An 18,796-nucleotide genomic window follows, 5' to 3' on the forward strand; every position below is an offset into this window, starting at 1 on the left:
TTTTTTAATAAAATAATACATTTTAGACAAAGGTATAAAGGAAAAATTAAATTGACAAATTTTAAAAAATTCAGAAAAAATAGTATTTATTCGCATCCCATTACGATTTAGAGCTTAAAATTTTTGTAATTGAACGTAGTTTAACATATAATTTTTTTGAAAAAATCGAAGGGTACAATCATATTTAAAAATTGATTTTAAATATTAAATCCCGAAAATTGCATTGAAGCCCACTGTGCATTTCTCTTTTAAGTATTTCTTTCGATAGCTGATGAAAAAACAAACAATTCAAAAAAAGATGGTCCCATTTGGACCAATATTAAAGAAGTTATGAGTATTTATTTGGACATAGTTCTTTAAAAATGTGATAATTTCAATAGGCGATATCTCTGTACCGTTGGTCAAAAAAAAATTTTAAAATATACTAAAATATTCTGTTGGCTAGGAGCATTAATTGAACCAAAAACAATTGAAATCAAAAATTACTTTTCTCCGAACTGTCCGATTTCACTTGGAATTCCCCATATATACATACGAATGTATGTATATATTTTGCACAATACGGGTGTGTTACTTTGCTGTGGTTTGGGGAAACACTGATTTCCTGCGTCACTACTCCACTAACATCAATTTTTGTGAGTTTTTGTTATCGATTGTCATTACATTTTGATTGATCGTTGATTTGATGATGATGGTTTTTTGGGGAAATTTATTAATAGTATAAATGTCATTGGCAAAGCCTTATTGATATGTTTCCTATGATTAAGAGGTGATTGTGTGGGCAATGGTCCGACTGAATAACTTAATCCTTCTAACATGTCCATCAACAATTTATTTTCCATTTGGGAATTTGAATGGAAATTTGAGTTATGCATAAGTAAGATTGCATATGAAATGAATTTCTATAATTTCATGTAGTATTTAGGAAGCATTAATGTTAGATCGTAAACACAGATAAAATACGTAGGCAGTGGTAATGGGCAGGGCACAATTGTATGGATGTAGTACAGATTGATCATTTAATTGCGATATTAAAAGTGATAATAAAACTGCTATACCCACAAGTGGATATATAATCCGGCGGCGGGTTCTATGTACCTGATTGAATCAGAGGAATCTTCGACCAGGGGCCGCCACCTCAACAATTATGTATATTTTTTACCATGGGAGCATGCCGTCTCCCAGCTCTTCTGGTCCTTTCCGCAATAGAAAGGAACCTCGTACCATTCAGATGTTTCGTTTGTTAGATCCATATTTACAAACTGTTAACGTCGATGAGATGGCTAATGGAAGTAGAAATGAGTTCAATTCCCTTTTTGCTCATGTTTTTGCCGCCTCCAAGATTACGGTGATAGCAGTTATGTTGATGTCTGCTTGCAAAAAAAATCGCAAAAAAGCCCCTAACTCCGTCGTCGAATTCATGGTAGTAATGGGAACACGAGATACCCACGCAGGCTCATCAGCAGTAACAAACGCAGCATGCTTGCAACGTTGCGATGGTTACAACGTTTTGCAGAAGGATAGTACAAAAAGAGTACAGAACTATCTCGCTTGATCTGGACTCTAGTGACCCGTCCATGGAATGTATCTATAGCGGTAAAGAGAGACAATAAATTGGTGCTAAATGTGTACACACAGCGCCTATAAACAGTTGTGCCCAGCGTTATATGCCTGATATTAATTCAATTTTAAAGGGCAATAACCGTCTGTGATCTAGTCGACTTCTATGCTCATCGTGAGGTTTGACATTCCATCCTACGCAATGACCGGAGGGGTAAGCTCTTGCCGAACAAATTGATAGCTTCACGTGTCTTGGCAATCTATTGCACCGCTAGTCTTCATGACCTCTGAACGCTGTACTTATCTGAACCATGGACAAGTTGATTGACAGGGGTGTAGTAAATTAACTTATCACCGCTGTAGAAAGGTGTCCACTTCCTCAGATGAGAATTTATCGAGACATCATCACAACTGGAGCACACTTTATATATCTGCTGTTCGAATAGCCGAAATTAGACCAAACTTCCCAGCAGAGGTGACGGGACTAGCAAATGAGCATGATGAGCTTCGTTGTAATGACCCTGGGGGCCTACACTGTGCAACATTTTTAAGGTGATCTTGTGCAAACAATTCGAACTGAGCATTTTTTGAAAGTACTGACCCAAACGACAAGAAACCCTAGTTGGGTTTTGTTGTGTCAGATCCAGCTCGTATTTTATGGCCCTATCTAAACATGTTTAAATTTTGAGCTTTTAAAGAATTTCGGGGCTATATCTCTGAAACCAATGCGAATCTTCTTATGATCTCTGAAGCAAATTTGTAGAAAAGGACAAGAATAAAATATTTGGGGAAATAATAAACTCGAACAACTACATTTATTGCCTCAAATTTCAAAATATATGCAAAAATTGCACCATTTTTATATATTTCGCACCGTATCTCCAAAACCCTTAATTTTTTCTGAATATTTTCTTTTGGAAAAATATTCCCTAGAATGTAATACACAACTCTTCAGAACATGTCATTGTTGTAAAATGCCTCTATGTTGTTGTTTTCAGTACATTTTTCAGCGACGATTTAATAAAAATGTCAATAATGTAGTGAAATCCGAAATGCGAGAATAAACTGTTGGTGTGAACTGTGTTTGAAATACGTGTTGTAAAAGATAAGATGCAAAATACCGCTGAAATAACATGAAGTAAGCATTTTAGAGTTTTGGGATGTTCTAAAGAATTGTTGAGAACTTTATTTGGAAGATTTTTGCAAAAGGTTACTTGGTTCAAGTCCCAATAGTTTAGCCGATACTGACCAGAATTTCAGCAATTATGTAAAATTTTTTATATTTTATAGATTTGATGCCCTAGATGGACCTTATCTTATGTGGTTATTTTAAAAGATAAGTTCTACTAGTTTAGGGCTACAATATTGCTAAAGACAGCAAGCCCAAATTCCTATTAGTATCTGAGATAAAGGCCTGATAAATGCAAAAAAGTGTAGATTTAGCCCGGTTTAAATGAGGCCATAAAATCCGAACTGGATCTGACAGGACAAAACCCTACTAGGGTTTTTGTAGTCATAATATGTACTTTCAAAAAATACACACTAAAAGTTGTTTGCATTTTCAGTGTTGCACAGTGTAATTATAAATTACTGCATTCCAGGATAAAAATGACATCAAAAATATCCTTGAAAAATTAAGTCAAAAGTGAGCATTTTGGCAGGCGCAAATCTCCTAAACCGCGAAGAATTTTAATTTGCTCATGGAGGCAAAGTTGTAGTTCTTGCCATAAAGAACATCAATTCTGGACAAATGAAATCCATCAAACCTATATTTTCAAACGTATATAGTCCAGTTCAAGTGTAATTTTGGCTGTCGGACAGTGTTATCGTTATCAATTCTAGTTAAATGCAAATAATAGAATAACTTTTTTTTATTCAACAGTAATTCTCGGCAGATTGATAACAGCTAAGTGGACAAGGCATGTTTAGATTAAAATCAAGTACAAAGAGCATGCATGGATGCAAATGTTCCGTTTGTTCAATTAACTAGTTACGAGATAGTAACAGTGTTTTTTGGTAACCACATCTACTTTTCACAATAGCTTTCAAGTTCAATGAATGATAATTTTGGTCAAACAATTTTCGGCACAAAATTCCGAGTTCGGCCAAAGAAAGATTAAAGAAACTTACATTTAGTAACCAAGAATTTGAAAAATTAACTATGTAATAAGAAACAAGTAATAAAGCGTACCTTCATATGAGGAACTATTATCTATCAAAACACCTAAAATCGGAGGTACTACTAAAACATGAACTGACATGGACCGACTATGTGATACACTACACCACTACCCCTGGGAATAAGCTTTTTACTGATATGGTGGAAGAAATGCCCATGCCTGTCTCTATCTCTTGGTATGTCACATGACGATCTAGCGTTATCAGTTCACACATGGCATCAATGTTTTGACACAACGGCCGTTTTAGGACGATCTTCTGGGTCTATCTTGTATTTCCACTAAACTTGAGTTGCGTTGTCAGTTGTCTGCGCGACTGAGACGAAATTTTGTACCATTAATGTCAACTCAACTGGGTGGTCGATAAACATGTTATCGATCAGTGTTTTTTCAAACATGTGACCTCTATTCGCCAAAAAAAAAAAAAAAACATTTTAAAAATAATTGCGCTTTGGATAACTCTTTTGTGTATTCTGGACAATATTTTAATATTTTGGCTGAGTTTTCGAGCAAATTTGGAAAATAACCCAAGATTGGAATATAACCTGTCCATTGAATCTTCGGATCGTCAAGTTTTATTTGCTGTCCTAAAAAATGATAAGTTCGGTGGAATTATTTTTTGATGATGAAGAAAATATACAGGACATTGCATCTATTAGAAGAAATTTGAGGGACAAGTCGAATCCATTTGAATTGCCATCTGCCCTGTAAGCTGATGATCATGTGGAAAGATCTATATAATCAGTAAATTATTTCAGGTTTAAGGCGTATTTTCGATTGCCAAAGGATGCCGTAGTTTACGTTGTGGAAACGTTAAAGGATGGCTTCAAAGTAAGTTACAGATCAACAGCAATACCCCCAATTTTAAAAGTGTGCGCAGCGTTGCGATTCTTTGAGGATGGAAGTTTCCAAAAGTCCCTTGCCAATGATTTCAAGAATTGCATGGCTCAATCTACATTGTCGAGAGTATTGAAGGAAGTTGTCCCCATGATAGAGGACAAATTGTGTGTTTCGAAGTTGACAGAGCAGGAAAAAAAGGCAAAATAAAAACCATTTTTATTCAAAAACGAAATTCCCTGGTGTAGTTGGCTATATAGATGGAGCACATGCGCACATTATGGGGGTCCAATGGAGGATGTTTGTCATTTGTACTTAAACTGAACCTACTGTATTTGTCACCAAATTCATTTGCAAAAGATTTGCTGCTGTCCTCTCCAAAGGCGATAAATTCACTTATTGTGATGGACCACCACCAGTGTCGTTGAAGTTTATTTTATTTTGAAGCATTTTCTTTTTCATATTTGCTTTAAAGTGAATCCAGACTCTGCCACTCTTCAGGTGTTCGTGTTGGAGGTTCATGGCTGTTTAAACTGTCCGAAATGGACCTCCACGCTTCATCCGCTGTGGCTTTGGTTTCACCTAAACTCCCGAACTCCTCGGGCTAAGTTTGGATTTTCACTCAGTTTATCAATTAATATTTCGAACTGTTGCTTTGTCGTTATTTTCACCATATTGATACACAAAATTAATTAATGATGCAAAGAATCAAAATTGTTAACAAAATGTTTATTTTTCCTTCTATTTTACTTCTTGTTTCTTCGAAAATGTTCACTGCAACTGAAAATTTGTGGTTGCTGAAAAACAGCCGCTTCGTCAACTGAGATTCGCAACTTCAGTTGAGTGTTGCCATACGTGGATCAATTTTGACAACTGGCAACGCCACTCAACGATAATTGTTGTCGATGATCGACCCCTTCGGCTTTGATACTGTGTTGGACACGATTGAATTTATTATATCCGTTTTTCACGATGTTATAGGATAGTGCTTTATCACTATGAAGTGTTTTATTTCATCGATGTACTCTTAACGTGATAGTCTCTGTTGAAAATTGTTAAAAATGAACAGACGAAAATGTCTACATTCCATTTTTTTGCAAATTGATTTTTTGAAGTCACTGTAAACAACGCAACACATGGTCATGCGTCAGAACACACTGAGTACGTTTATGCTAAAAAATGTCAAACATTCAAAAGAAATGCTAAATGGTGCCTGGCAACACATAGTGTTGTCTAGGCCTGAAACTTGCAATAATTATTTTACTTGACCATCAACACCAAGACACTTGGTAGTGATTTAAAGCTCTGATAGTCTAATTTCATTTTCCATAGAAATATGTCGTCCAACAAAAGCAAAAATAACCCCATGGAATGAATTTGGGACCAATTTAAAGATCAGGAGTTCATCTTTAGTATTTGGTGCCTTTTGTTGAAATTCCCCAAACTACAGGTATCTCCGTTGTTTTAACACTTGTTTTATTGCCTATAAAAAGTGTAACGCTTGTCCTATGTCAGGAGAAGAAATTTGGATTTCGTGACTGCAAGGAACCTCAAATGTCAAATTAGGGTACATTATTTAAAAAATGTAGCTAAAACTCTCAAACTCCGTTGCAAAAATATAGCGTTCTAGCTCAATTTTCGTGAAATAACTACTACAGACGGACATGGCTAGATCGACTCAGAATATTGTCCTGTTCAAGAATATATATATACTATATAGTGTCGCAAATGAGTATTTCAATGCGTTACAAACTGAAAAACAAATTTAATATACCATCCATACTATGGTGGAGGGTGTAAAAAGAACACCTGGTATTTGCCTACATTGTAGTTACTATCTGTGTAATTACTTTGATTCATTTTAGACTTTTATTTGCAGACAACCATTAATTTTCAAATACTTCTTGATGAGACCACAAATTTTCATCCTCCATATCAATTATGTACTTGTTGTGGTGCCATATTTTTTACACTATTGTCTGTTTAATGTGATGAAAATAAGTGTTCATACAAAAATATTTCTCGTCCTTGCGGATTATCCGTAATATAGTTAAGAAATATTGCCTTGACCTACACTACATATGTCATTTTGTAGTCAGTGTTCGTTGCTATAAACGGATGTATGTACGCACGCGTGTCAATTAAATGTCGACTTCTTGGATATGTGTTATAGTTGCTTGTATTTATACCATGTGGATAGACCAAAATTAAGGCCATGAAGTTTAAAAAGGCCCAAAAATTTAAAAATTGCATCAGGTTTCAAGTAAAAAGAAACTTATTTAAATACAGTATCCAAGTTTCAAAATTCAATGTCTGTTACAGCTCTAACAAAATAAGTACCTGCTTTATTTAAAATCAAATAAAAAGTACTGAACATTTATGCTACATACCATGGAAATTGTATCACAAATTTGTAAAGATGTGTTTATCTGAAATGATAGGTTAAAAAAATATTATATTAGGCCATGTTTATATTATAGCTTGTTGCAGGTTTAATGAGCATTTATTTGAAATATAAGTGATGAAATTGACTTTTAAAACCCAGTGGGTTTGTTAAATCCAGTTATATATAAATGTACTATTATTCAGAAATACATAAAATACACGATTACTTGTTCTAAAATATGTATGTACGTTTGCATGTACCTATATGTAAAAACAAACAAAAATAATTTTTCGGAACTCCTACCCGCCAATATTTTTCCTTTTAATCCGAAAACCGTATATATGAAATTTTATGGCGATCGGTCAAGGTTAACCCGTGCCAACCTAGCGATCTTTGTTCCACAGTAATTTGTAAGGGGCCAAAGGTGAATTTTTACGAAAATTCCCTAAATGCCACAATTATGGTCCAATCGATGAAAAACTTTACCAGTTCATTATTGTGGCTAAAAACGATTTCTACAAAACGTTTTAAAAAACGGATCGGATTTTGATATAGATATATAGCGCCCAAAATCGGCCAAATATGCATATTGGTGCTACATCAAAATACTATCCCATTTTAAATTTTTTTGTAGAAATTGTTTTTAGCCGCAATAATGAAGTGGTAAAGTTTTTTTGGCCCCACACAAATTACTATGGAACCAAAAAGAACTATGTTGGCACAGGTTATCCTTAACCGATCACATTAAAATTTCATTTATAAGGTTTTCCGGTCAAATGGAAACAAATTGGGGGTAGGAGTTCCTAAAATTTATATATTTTTTTTGGGTCACTCTAATGCCCATAGGGTCAAAATATTAATTTTCAGACGAGAGTATCAGGCCACAAATCAGACCACAAAGCTTTTAATAAACCCCCAGAACAAAATACCGCACTTGCAGCCCACTGTGCATTAACACAACACACCCCCGATTTCAATAATATCAAAATGTTGACTCAAGAGAGTAACTACCATAAACGCCACACTCTTGAAATGTTACATATCATCAATACTCTCAACGATATCAGATTAAATTACAAAACAGACACCGATAACTGCACTCAAATGTACCGACACACTGTGAACAAATACAAACGCGACAAGTTTTAGTTGAAGAAAGTACTTGGCAGCAAACTTACCACAACTCTCTTTCAAGTAAATCAATTAAGAAATAGTTTCATGTAAAATTTGTTAAGTTTTAATAATCTTTTGTAGTTCCCTGAAGATGATTGGAGGTTCCAATCGAAATATTGGAAAATAAAGAAATTTAAATCAGAACTTCAGATTTTTTATTTAAAAAGCCTGCAGCCAAACAATCCTTAACCCGCAAAAATTTTACAAACAAGGCAAACGATACCCTCATCATTTTTTATTTATGCAATTACATAACTAATCATAAAATTGCACAATAGCAATGGGTCACCTTCAGTTATATTATCATTAGCAGAGTCCAAGTTATTTTTTAGTTTTCATATGCAAACCAAATGTTTTAAATACTTTGTCTCGCCCCTTTCTGCCTGGTGGAGTTGTGGTCATGGAGGTTTCATGTAGCTGCATCCTTCTTGTTACAATCATATAAACTGTGGAAAAGTTGGAAAGTCGTAAAGGCTTGTGTTTTCGCTATCGTCGTAGTTGTATTTTCGCAACTACAAATGTAGAAGTTCACATAACATGTACATTAGGGATATAACTTTTTGCACTTTTTTGCAGATATCGAAAATACCACCACATAGCCGTGTAGAGCATGAAAAACTATTATGAAATAAGGTGTAATTTTTTCTCTATCGCGAAAAAAGTTTCCGCACCAAATGCATTGAAGTTCAGTAATGCATTTTTTAATTTTATCTGTTATAACAACATGTTTGCTTTTCATTAAAATTTTTATTTTTTTGTAATCTAATTTAAAATCATTATCAAAGCGTTCTGGACCAATTTGTTCTCAAATCGCGCCATTTTGGATCATGTTATGAACTTTTGACACTATTGCAATTTTTGGTTTTTCTTTATAAACTCGTGAATTTTATGTTTATATTTTTTGTACCTATCGGACAAGAGAATATGGTGTCATTTGCAACAAATTCGCGAAAGTTACAGACCGTTTTTAATGACTTTGCCTGTGAGAAATGTATTTTTGTCTATAAATATTTATTCAAACAAAGCAAATTTAAAATTATAAGTAGAAAAAATACCAAAGGGGTTTTAGTAATTGCGGTCGGTGCTGAAACTTTTTTCATCGAATCGATCTTAGAAACGCGTTTTCATTATTAGGACAAAATTCCCCACATGGTACTGGTGTTGTATTTTTGTAGAAAACAAATACAATTCTCACAGGCAAGGTCAACAAAAACAGCCTGTAACTTTCGCGAATTCGTTGCAAATGACCCCAAATTCTCTTGTCCGATAGGTACAAAAAATATAAACATAAAAGTAACGAGTTTATAAAGAAATACCAAAAATTGCAATAGTGTCAAAAGTTCCTAATATGCTCCGAAATGGCGCGATTTGAGATCAAATTGGTCCAGAACGCTTTGATAATGATTTTAAATTAGATTACAAAAAATATAAATTTTGATGAAAAGCAAATATGTTGTTATAACAGATAAAATTAAAAAATGCATTACTGAACTTCAATGCATTTGGTGCGGAAATAGAGAAAAATTGACACCGTATTTCATAATAGTTTTCCATGCTCTACACGGCTATGTGGTGGTATTTTTTTGGTTAAAGAAATTGGACGTATCGTCCGAATTTTGTTCCGATTACGTTACGATGTCGGTAAGATTGGTTTGCTGGGTATAAACATAAATTCAATATGCGCACACACACACTTACAGAAACTTTGGAAATATTCTTGTTTATGCGAAAAGTTAACTGGTACCCATTTTATTTATATGCACCAAGTTTTCTTTATGATTATGAATATTTATCACTTACGGTTATTAAATTTGAACGCTTTTAAATATAGCGATATGCCAATATGTGTTGTATGAACACAATAACCATACCGAAGTTTCATATGTCGGGAATTAGGATATTGTTATTATAAATCCTTTCCTTGCAGTGATGAAATTTTTAGCGGTTGTTAAAATGCTACCAAAAGCTACAGAAAGCAGTGGCGGGCAAATCAGCATGTCTTGAATATGGTCTTAGAGTAAATGGCGATGGAACGATTTCGCCAGTTTTAGTGTCCATCAAGAGAAATATATAAGTATTGGTTTGTGGAGTTATGTTAGTAACCCACTCTTAAAAACACTTGACGCATGTATACCCTTGATGTTGACGGTCCCGTAAACTGGTACGAATCTGTGGACAAATAATTCGGGTAGGTGTCAATAAATTATTTTAATTTCAAAAATAAATATAAATCGCATTGAAAACATTTAGTTATTGATTTTTTGGAGCTATATTACATATTGCAAACTTTACGTCAATTTGACAGACTCGGTTATTTGATAAATCATATACGTTGAATGTAAATGTATTCTAAAGTAAAGTTGGACAAAAAATGCGACCTACCTATGGATTGATATATGTTCCGACAAGTACCATAGAGAATTCCTTTGTTGTAAGCCATATTTTTTTTGTGTCGAAAAAGGACGTATGTTTTGCATATAACCATCAAAACACAAATATGTTCAAAATGTACAAGACCTGCCTTGAGCGCCGACTTATCTGAAATATGTCATAATTTTGGAAAAAAAATCCTTATATGTGAGGTGACACAGTTTCACTGAAACTATATGCGGCGGCCCGTTTAGACTCAAAAGAGGTTCCATTTCATTGATATGAGAGAAGTATTCTCGTTCTATTTATTTTCTGAGATATTCGTGAAAATATTTTTTTCTGGCACTTGCTGTTACATGCACGTTTGTACCATGGCCGACTCTTTGCAAAAATGCTAAATATTGGGAGGTCTTCATTCCTGTAAATCCCCCATATGAAGTATATGCTTGTGTATTTTTGTAACAGAAATATTATTTTGTAATAGAAAACAAGTAAGAACGGCCTGGCCGAACTTTTTATACCCTTCACCATGAGTTGTATTGCAGTAAAATGAAACAATTAGCTTCCTTTCGTTTATGAAAGTACTAAATTCGAATTCGAGGAAAAGTGGAACATACAACTGGAGAATATCACTTTCTTTTAAACAAGGTTCAATACCAATGAGACATCGATGTTTTATACCCATTCAGAATCGGAAATACCATGTTACAGTCATTACATTTCGACGATGCGTGCACAAACTGAAATATTAAAAATCAGGAGGTACCTGCGTACATGTCAAAATATTAACATATCGTCGGTGTCATCCTTAAGTGTTCCATACGCCATTTGCCTGATTCGAGAAAAACTCAAGTTAATGTTTGAGTCTATACAGTCTAAAAGTGGTGCAAAAATTCAATACTTTAAAATCACAATTCTAATTATCTAAACTCAAAGAATATATCAGAAGTTGATTTTAGTCAGATATCTGTTATAGTCTAGAAGTTATGGCCAATTTTTACAATTGCAGAAGGTTGCTGATTTGTTCCATGGGTTCTTTTTTTCGTGTTTTTGGCAGTTTGCTTTACATGGAACACGTTATGTCACAATTCACCAAACCAACTTTTTGTCAATTCTGTTCCACCTCCCTTACGTGAAGTGCTACTGAGAACCGGAAATTCAGGGAGTTAAATAAAACAGTGGTATGAGAAAAAACATTAGATACCACTTTGAAATGTTTGCTTTACATTTATTTCAGGGGTTGCCACTTGTGACTTTGAAGAATCGTGATTTTTTGTTTAGTTTATCTTATATGTTTTGTGTTAGGAGGAGGCGTTAAAATTAAGCGAAAATTAATTTAGTTTTATATAACAGTACAGTATTTAAAACAAGTAAGCAAAGGCTGTAGTCTGACGGAGCCGACCATGTTATACCCTACACCACAACCTCTAAGAATTGGTCACATCAAATTTCCAAGGGTGGCAAAATAACCCTTAGTAATGTCGGCTATATTTCCTTATTATTTCAGCCATGAAAAACGTCTCTACTAGTGGCAACTTAGGACACGCCGTTCGGACTCGGGATAAAAACGAGGTCACATATAACTTAAAATGAATCCATGTTTGTGGAACAATTATATAAATTATACATTTCTAAAAAATATTCGAAAATTGGAAAATTCACATTGATTAACCCCACCTGCTACCTCTTCAAATTGTCTTTGAATGTCAGGTTCCTTTTCGGAATACACCTAAAATAAATAAATAAATAAATATATATGGTAAATTTCAAATTTCCTTTACAATTACATAGAAAAAAAATTAAAAACTTTTTTGGCTAGCACATCCGCCATTTTTGATACATGGCTTACGAAAAAAATCGTGGTTTCAAATCTGTAGTGGAATTCTGTAACTCATTTTTTGAGTTACCGACAAAAATCGGTAACATTAACACGAAAAATTATGAATGAAAAGTATCAATGAAAGTTAACTACACTATTGCTATCGGTAGAATTTAGCAACAACTTTATTTTGGTTGTTAACTTACCGAACATTTTCGTTGATTACTGAAATTATAAGCATTTTAATTTTACCGATATTGTATTGTATTGTAAAGAAAAAATATTTAAAAATTCCTATTGTGTTGTAATACTCTCTCTAAAAAAATAATTTACAAATACGTACAGAATCTATACAACGCGTAGAAAAATGTGAGAAAATTATAAAGATCGCGTTTATAACTTGCATATTACAGCAACAACAAAAAACGGAATCTTATTGTTGGAAATTATTTAAAAAATATATTTTTGGTTAAATAGGAAAAATTTGAAAAATAAATGTTGGGAGTTATTCTATTATTTCGCTAAATTTCGATCCAAATCCTGAAGTATTTTGCTTAAACTTCTACGAGAAAAGTAATTAGTCATCGTGAAAGTATATTTGCTTTTTGCAAAAGAAATAAGTAGTAGAGCGTAATAATGAAATTACAACCAAAGAAAAAACACAAAAAATAAAAAGCGTGTAATTTGCGAATCTGTTTAAATCGGTTGAGGTGCATGTGGTTTTCGGATACAGGGAGTCCATGTCTATCAATATGCATGGATTTTCCCATGTTTCATTCAGCGGCCAAAGTGTACCATCAGTTGCATCTGACTATTCAAAAAACCTTCAAGTCGGCAAAAATTACGCGATGTGCATATGATTATAAGGTGCATCCGATTTCAATAGGGGGGGCCATTAAAAATACGTCAATATAAATTATTTTAGACAGATTCGTCAAGAACTGCGGATGTGCCACCACATTCTATTTTGGGATAAATAGGGATATTACTCCCGAATCTTTGTAATTTGTGACACACCTTTTTGGCAAATATAATAATCGAGTATAAAGGATTACATTTATGTAAAAATAATCAAAGAAAATCGCGGTTCAATTCGCGGAATTGTCAAAATATATTTTTGCAGATTTTCCTACTTTCAAGGTATCTATATCCGTCGTTTTAGTGGATGGATTAGAACGCGGATGGGCTTATTAGATCCGGCACGTAAAAAACTAAAATCACGCGGGGTTCAGGGGTACCTGTACGACAGTTGTAAATTTTAAAGCCAAAAAATAGGTTTTTTCAGAAATTTTACGCACCAAATTTTCGCCTTTGGACTCCTATTACTAGGAAGCTGTACGGAGCACACTCATGAGATATACATCGAACGACGTTGAATCGCGAGTTCTACAATCCTATATACTAGTTTCGATTATTATCTAGTTGCACCATCTATTTATAAGAAAAATTCGAAAAACACTGAAATCAAAACTTCAAAATGTCAGCATCGATTTTAGGGGGATGCAGTGAATATATCGAAAAGTCATACACTAGAACCATGTTGCCCAAGGGGTATTCTTTAGTTCTCTCTTTGAGCACAGGTTTGAGTTTTGCGTGGTTTGGCCAGAAATCAAGAAAGAACACAAAAAACTTGTTTACTTCAACACATTTTTCCCATTTTTTTATATTACCACCAACGCTGCTTCCGCGAAAATTATTTGTTATGGTCCATATTATGAGATCGTGACTAAAACACTTCAATTAATATAAATATATTCATATTTTATAAAATATATTAACAGTTCGCGACTTATTAAATGGTGAACCTCAACTTCAACGATTGTAAAACTTTTTTGAATATTACCATATACAATGCAATTTGCTATGTCTCTGACATTTGATATTTGGGAAAATTGTGAGTTTATTGAAGATCTATCATCCAAAAATTTTGCACTTGTACCTCACATATGCTTGATAATGCACGTAAGTTTGTGCTTTTCATGGTATTTCGAAACTAGTTCATTGTGATATCAAAAATATATTTTATACCGGTAGAAATAACTAATAAAGATTAGAAATTCAAATAATTTGCATGCCAACAAATTTATAAATCCCAAAATTTTCATATTCAATTACACACCAAAGAAGATAGTATGAGTCAGCTGCGCTAACGGTGATATACCCTCAGCTTCTGACCAAAAAAAGAAACAAACACAATAATTATGCCGTATAAAAATACGTGGAATCGCATGTATCGTAATGTGGGGCTCTACCAAATCAATGTTAGTAAGCTAACTTCAGATTTTTAAAAAAAGTTTGAGAATTATTTTTCGGATTTGTAATTTTAGTTTGAGCCGGCAGGGGTTTTTGGAACTTTTGGACCATTATTTTAAAAAGTAAGGACTTACCCCAGAAACATTGTACCGGTGCAATAGGGACCATGAAAAAAAATTCTTCAAAAAAAAATTCAAATAAATCTGATACGAGTCCTCTAACTGCACTTTTCCCAAATTTTGTGTGACTGGATGAAATAATACGATGTGCAAAGTTTGGACCAATCAGAAAATCCCCTTGAGATTTTCTTGTTTGTTTTTCAGGGTTTCATGGAGCTTTTCGGCCATAATCTCAGGAAGTAGGGACTTGTCATTGCAATTGTACCATCGTAAAGGGACCGCAAGAACGATTCGCTGAAAAAAAAATCAAAACGATTCGAGAGGACTTTTAAATTTGAGTTTTCCGAACTTTGTGTGGGAGGTACCCGAAGGTGTGGACCGATATGGTCTTACCCAATCTGTATCTGGAAGGAATAATAATATATGGAAAGTTTGGACCAAATCGATTGCTCACTTCACCAGATATCGTTCGCACAATTTTTCGAAAAAAAGTTGAACTTTGGTTTGAATCGGTAGATCTGTTCGAAAGTTATCGTGCGCACCAGCCAGCTAGACAGTGATTGGGACAGATGAACGGGCAGAGCTAAATCGAATCCAACGAATTTCGTCCAAACATACTTGGGGTCCAAAACGATTATTTCGATGAGAAATATCTTTTGTCGTATTTTGTATGGATCCCCTCTACCCTAAATCCTAGAATAGGATAGGTGGCGAGGCGACCCCATGCTGCAACATTTGTATAAAAAATCTAATTGGACGGACAACTGAACTGAAAATTTCTCTGTCATGATAGGGACAATTTGTAGTATGGGAGGAAATTGTGGTTCTCTACACAAAACCCATTATATATTAAGCAGTAGGACCGTTATCTAGCAGACACATTCTTGCAATTTGCATCAGGGGAAATGTCAGTAGTTATTTTTCCATATGTAGGCTACCTTGCCGGTATATGCCATCCAGGAATTAAAATAAAGACCAAAAATAACATTGAAGAATTCTGGTCCTTACTCAGATTTCTGATGTTTGGTTTCCCAGAAAAGTGAAACAAATATTCAAGTGTCTTGGATAATTCAATTTTTAAAGCTCCTGCTTTATTGTGTACTTCTTAAGAACTAAATACAAAAACGAAAATTTTAAACTAAGAAGGCGCTCCTAGCGCTATGTACGAAAATATGTAATGATTTTTGCATATGTATATTAAAAACGAGTGAGTAAAAATGGAGTATTGAAGGTAATGTACAAAGAGTAACTAGATACAAAATAAACAAGTATTTGTGTGATGATTTGTGATAATGAAAAAAGAATAAAAAACATGGGTGAGAATGGAATGAATCGCAAATATTAGTATTGATAATAGAGATGGAATTTAAATGTTGGTGTTAATAATGTGATGAGTCAGGGGTAATGGTAATGGTCCACTTAACCCACTAGATAATATGAGAGGATCATTCAAAATTGCAGGCATGTCCTTAGACCTAAACTCTTACATCGTGCAAAATTACGTGACTATTGAGCTATAATTTCGACATCTAGCGTGATTCTGATTACATTACAAACAAATAACTGGACATATTAGGCTTTAACTCTGTTATCTGAGCACGTAAATCAACATTATTGACATCAATGGAAAGGTCAAGAGATCGTTTTCCAAGTGCAGCTTACTTGCTCGGAATGTCTCTTCCAGGAATAAAGATATAAGCTGCATATTAAAAATTTTCACAAATTTCACACAAAAGTTTTGGTCCATTTAACCCTCTAAATATTATCTGATCGCCATCTCAAATTCCAAGCTTCTTCTTTGTCATATACTCTTACCTTATTTAAAATTACAAGGCGATTGGACTATTATTGCGACCTGCAGAGCAGGTACAAAATCAAAAAAAAATTATGTTTTTGGTCCATTAAACCCGCTAAATATTTCAAGATCATCACCAATTAAAATAGCGATCTATTCTGATGTGAAACCAACCTCCATACCAAATTTCGTGACGATCGGTCCATAATTGCGGCCTGGAGTTTGATTACAATTTATAATGGACAGACGGACACACGGACGGACGGACACACATCTCAAAATCGCTTTATCTCGCCGAGATATGAAGATTGGTATACCACAGTGGGGGTCTCCGACGAATATTTCGCGGTGTTACATGAATGTTTACCAAAACAAAATTATAATACCCTTTCCACATAGTGGTATAGGGTATAAATATTTAGATTTAAAAACTATTATTCTTCAGTTTTTAAACCAAATCCTTTAAAACAATTTGTTCCATACGCCACATTATTCGCAACTTGAAAAATTGTTCCAAACGCCATCATCTTTGGGGCGGAACAATTCGTTTTTGTCTCTTTTTGTTCCATACGCCAAACGACATGGATATGGAACTAAAAGTTCAAAGTTGTTTTGTTCCATACGCCAGGCTTTATGGATTTTTCGGTGTCGCAAGGTGGATATGGAACATATTGGCATCTGAATATCTCAGAATCTATAAGAGATAGAGAAAAACCGACTAAAAAAATCTGAAAGAGCATGTTTCAAAACCTTGTAAGGTAACTTTATCTCAAAATGTCAAAAATGGCGTATGGAACACTTAAGCATGACACCGACGATATATCGATCATTTTCTGCTTGGAGGTTTTCTATTCATTTCTATGAACCCGCAATGTCTCTTCAATAGCAGCTATATTAAAACGTGCATCTTTTCCCACAATTCTCTGTAGACATATTTTATACCCATGTCAAATACCATATGCCAAACCAACAAAGTACAGAAAATCGGGAAATTCCGTTCTATGGGGCCTATGTGAAGCCGTGGACCTATACCGAAAAATTTAAGGTGGAACGTTTTATACCCCAACAAAACCTAAATACCGAATTTCAGCCATTTCGGTATGATAATGGGGCTAAAATACCGAAAATCGGGATGTACTGTACTAAGGGGGCTATATCAAAACGTGGACCGATATAGCTCATTTTCAATACCAAACAAGTAATAGAAACTTCTATACCAAATTACAAAGTGAGAGCTGTATCTTGATTTTAATAAAACGACGGCATTGTTATATCGACTTTTAATTGTATGCTGATTGAGAATATATAATTTATAAGGTCTCCGGCGAATATTTCGGAATGACAAAGTTAATTATACCCTCCATATTATGGTGGAGGATATAACTAGATTTACAATATACCTCTATATAGAAATCTATATCACAAACATATTCATAGTAACACATAACATAGATATTAAAACGAACTCATAATACAATTGACAATCAACATGCTGTGACAATGATTATGATGTGGGCTATGCTGTCTGCTCGATGTGCTATGTCTGCCGATATGACAATCAATATGAAAGACAACAATAATTATATCTCAAAAGTACAAGTGAAATATGTACGTACACGAAAACAATCATAAATGAGTTGAAAAATCTCTTATGACACAATAAATACAATTACGACAACAAATGAATCTCTACCAACAGAAAGAATTATAATCATGAATGCAAAACAGAGAGAAAATAACAACAAATAAACGAAAACATGGGAAATCACCTTAAATTGTATGTATGTTGTAATAATATGATTCATTATCTTGGAAAATACAAACGATTCAAGTAGTATTCCACTGTCGATGAATATTTGGATAAATGAATGAACGGTATCGTTGTATGGTTTCCACATAAATGTTGTAAAAAAGTAAAATATTAATCAAAGAAAGAAGAAAGAAAAATGATGTCAAAAACATACATTGATGATGGCGATGATGCACAGTGGTTGCAGTTGTATGAAAACAGCGATCAAAACTTATTTCCAGTTTGGTCACAACATTATAATTGAGAAGCAATAAAAATGTATGACAACAACGTTTCTCTATACAATGAAAGTATTTTGTTGGCTTTCTGTACGTATCAATGCTGATTGTCTTGTGGTTTTACATTTTGCATTCTCAAGAGACAAGTAATTATTCTACATAAAATTATCAACAAATAAATGATTCAGAGACTTACTACATATGAATATATATTTTACATTGCCTATCTTCATGTATTTTTTTTTTTGTTTTCAAAATATTCATTGTACAACGCTAGGC

General features: G+C 33.9%; 1 long non-coding RNA gene across 2 annotated transcripts in view; it reads right to left on the reverse strand.

Annotated features, from left to right (window-relative positions):
* Positions 1 to 18,796, reverse strand: part of LOC141405197 (uncharacterized) — a 177,445-nt gene that overhangs the window by 130,691 nt on the left and 27,958 nt on the right. For both annotated transcript variants that reach the window (XR_012413159.1, XR_012413160.1), the window contains one exon: positions 6,965 to 7,003. This is a non-coding gene — a long non-coding RNA (uncharacterized lncRNA). The remainder of the gene's footprint in view (positions 1 to 6,964; positions 7,004 to 18,796) is intronic.

This window comes from Musca autumnalis, unplaced genomic scaffold (genome assembly GCF_047663935.1).
Source record: "Musca autumnalis isolate F117 unplaced genomic scaffold, ASM4766393v1 scaffold_5, whole genome shotgun sequence".
Classification (NCBI taxonomy): Eukaryota; Metazoa; Arthropoda; class Insecta; order Diptera; family Muscidae; genus Musca; species Musca autumnalis.